Source organism: Rattus norvegicus, chromosome 5 (genome assembly GCF_021556685.1).
Source record: "Rattus norvegicus strain SHRSP/BbbUtx chromosome 5, alternate assembly SHRSP_T2T, whole genome shotgun sequence".
Taxonomy (NCBI): Eukaryota; Metazoa; Chordata; class Mammalia; order Rodentia; family Muridae; genus Rattus; species Rattus norvegicus.
Genome location: NC_141538.1, coordinates 109,093,283 through 109,096,660, shown reverse-complemented (window position 1 = coordinate 109,096,660; position 3,378 = coordinate 109,093,283). Strand labels below are relative to the sequence as shown.

Here is a 3,378-nt window from a genome sequence, read left to right as displayed (position 1 = left end):
ACCATGCACAACTAGTAATGCAAAGAAGATGGAGCAAAAGTAGAATGATGAGGAGTAACCAGAGGAGGAAGAAAGAGGAGGAGGAAGAAGAGTAACAAACAGAGAAGTAGAAAGTGGGAAGAGGAAAGGTCCCGGAAATAGAGAAGGAATAGTGTTTCCAAAGGTTGATTTTAGAGTTATTTCACTCCCCTGGTTGGATTTATTCCTAGGACTGGATTATGAGGCTATGAGGAGTGGGTTTAATTCCTAGGTTCTTCTTGTTTTCCCTTTCTGTGCCATATAGGCAGACTAGTCATTGTTTTATCTGTTTTGCATTGCTGTACACGACCTCACTAATATTTAGAACCTCAAACAACTAAACTCATTATCGATTAAGAAGATAAGTATATGAGATCAAGGAAATCAGGTGCTAAATAAACCCAGGACATATTTGGTCAAAGTAAACTAAGGAATGTGAGGAGCAAGACTCTCTGGTTGTCTTCTGCACAGCAGCTGTCTATCCATCCAGAATACTATATGCCAGAGAGAGGTAGGTGAAAATATCTAGGGCTTCTCTAAATACTGTGCAGTGTATGTGTCTATCCACTCTGATATTTAAAAAGTGTGCATTTGTACAATAGTTACAGTGTAGACTCTAATGTTAAAAATAATTTTTAATGTGAAAGAGAGAGCAAATTAATCAATACAAAGTGTCTTATAAAGCAAATTTATTTGAATTCAAAATAATTTAATTGCAAATGACAATTAGCTATAGCAAAAATAAAAGAATAAAAGATTTAGCATAAATATCTTAACATACATTATAGCATTCTAATAAATAAATAAATGAATGAATCAATCAATCAATGAATAAATAAATAAATAAATAAATAAATAACCAAATGGATGCAGATACAAAAAGTGTTTAACATATTGAAAATAATTGCTCATAATGTGAGATGCAATGTTGTAGTCCAGGAGAATCCTCTCCACTTTGTCTCAGAACTCATTCCTTCTCTTCACTCAGTTTTACCAGGAACATATCTGAATAAATCAGGGCTCTCCCGACCTCTACTCTAACCACTTCCCAGGCACAGGGGCTGTGTTTCTTCTGTTTCAGGTACATGGTGATCCTGCCGAAGTATTCCCTCACAGCCAGCCAGGAGGGTTCCTGGGTCAAGGGAACTTCCTGCTCTCCAACCTGCTGATTCTGACAGGCTTCAAGATCTTTGAGCTGCTAGTAGAGGTATTTGCAAAATGACAATCAGAGGGTTTCATCCCAAGCAGCCCGTGACGCCTCTGATTCGAAGAGGGTCAGAAACCTGCTGAGTCAGAGTTTGCAGGACAGAGATGGCTTGAGACTTCTGGATCTGCTGGGCATCAACCTTCTCCAAAGGGAGTTCAAAGTACTGTATGTCCTTCAGGCAGGAGACAGGGGACTGTCGACTCATTTGTTTCAGGACTGTGAGGTTATGAGTGCGAGGTAGGTTACATCCCAGACAGCAGGTTGACCAGTGGCTCATAACTACCAGAATCGTGAGGAATGCACAAACCATAGCCATCGTGGATCTTGCATATTCGATGACTCTCTGAGCAGAGTGTTTGAGTCTTCCCCTGTAGGTTCTCTGATAACCCTGCTGTATGCATCTATCTTAAATACGGGCAAACACAAGTTTCTCCTTTCTGAATGCTCTCCCCCACTTTGCAATTCTCTTTTCACTTTCTTTACCTCACTCTCTGCTTGCTCCTGGCAATTTTTTTCTCAAGGATTTGGGTTCCATTAATATTTTCTCTTTCACTGCCACCCTCAAAAAGCTATGCTACATGACTTCTCTTAAATTACATTAAAATTGTCACTAACCACTATTCTATAGATATGTAGTCTTTATTAGAAATTTATACATCTATTGCAAACACAAAACTTTCTCTGTGGTTGTATTTAAAAGGTATTGTAATTCATTTACAATTATTTCTAATTTTAATTATGCCATGTACATAAATATTTGCATCAAAATGTTAAGGGCAGTGCAAAATCTTTCTAAATTAGAAATACTATTGTGGCCTGGCAGCTGCATTGTATAGGCAAAAGGGTATAGGACATCATTCTACAGAGCAAGTTCCAGACGAGTCAGGACTACACAGAGAAACTCTGTCTCTACGGAAATCATACCGAGATAATGGTATACTTCAAAATTTTATATTGTGGGAAGTCCCACACCCGCAGATCCCGGCCTGCAGCAGCTCTCTGCTCCCAGACCCCGTGAGGGAGAGACCCAACCGCCTGGTCAGATGGGTACTCCTAAGGCTGCAGAGCGGAAGAGACCACCAACACTGCCCATGCCTGCCCACATCCCTGGCCCAAGAGGAAACTGTATAAGGCCTCTGGGCTCCCGTGGGGGAGGGCCCAGGAGCGGCAGGACCCCTGCCTGAGACACCGCTGGAACCTGAAGGAAACAGACGGGATAAACAGTTCTCTGCACCCAAATCCCGTGGGAGGGAGAGCTAAACCTTCAGAGAGGCTGACAAGCCTGGGAAACCAGAAGAGACTGCTCTCTGCACACACATCTCGGACGCCAGAGGAAAACACCAAAGGCCATCTGGAACCCTGCTGAACTGAAGCTCCCGGAAGGGGCGGCACAGGTCTTCCTGGTTGCTGCCGCTGCAGAGAGCCCGTAGGCAGCACCCCACTAGCGAACTTGAGCCTCGGGACCACAGGTAAGACCAACTTTTCTGCTGCAAGAAAGATGCCTAGTGAACTCAAGACACAGGCCCACAGGAACAGCTGAAGACCTGTGGAGAGGAAAAACTACACGCCCGAAAGCAGAACACTCTGTCCCCATAACTGACTGAAAGAGAGGAAAACAGGTCTACAGCACTCCTGACACACAGGCTTATAGGACAGTCTAGCCACTGTCAGAAATAGCAGAACAAAGTAACACTAGAGATAATCTGATGGCGAGAGGCAAGCGCAGGAACCCAAGCAACAGAAACCAAGACTACATGGCATCATCGGAGCCCAATTCTCCCACCAAAACAAACATGGAATATCCAAACACACCAGAAATGCAAGATCTAGTTTCAAAATCATATTTGATCATGATGCTGGAGGACTTCAAAAAAGACGTGAAGAACTCCCTTAGGGAAACACAGGAAAACATTAATAAACAAGTAGAAGCCTACAGAGAGGAATCGCAAAAATCCCTGAAAGAATTGCAAAAATCCCTGAAAGAATTCCAGGAAAACACAATCAAACAGTTGAAGGAATTAAAAATGGAAATAGAAGCAATCAAGAAAGAACACATGGAAACAACCCTGGATATAGAAAACCAAAAGAAGAGACAAGGAGCTGTAGATACAAGCTTCACCAACAGAATACAAGAGATGGAAGAGAGAATCTCA

At 42.4% G+C, this 3,378-nt stretch overlaps 1 pseudogene; it reads right to left on the bottom strand.

The window, feature by feature from the left end:
• Positions 1 to 985: 985 nt before the first annotated feature.
• On the bottom strand, positions 986 to 1,541 carry LOC148005900 (interferon alpha-1-like; annotated as a pseudogene).
• Between the last annotated feature and the right edge of the window lie 1,837 nt (positions 1,542 to 3,378).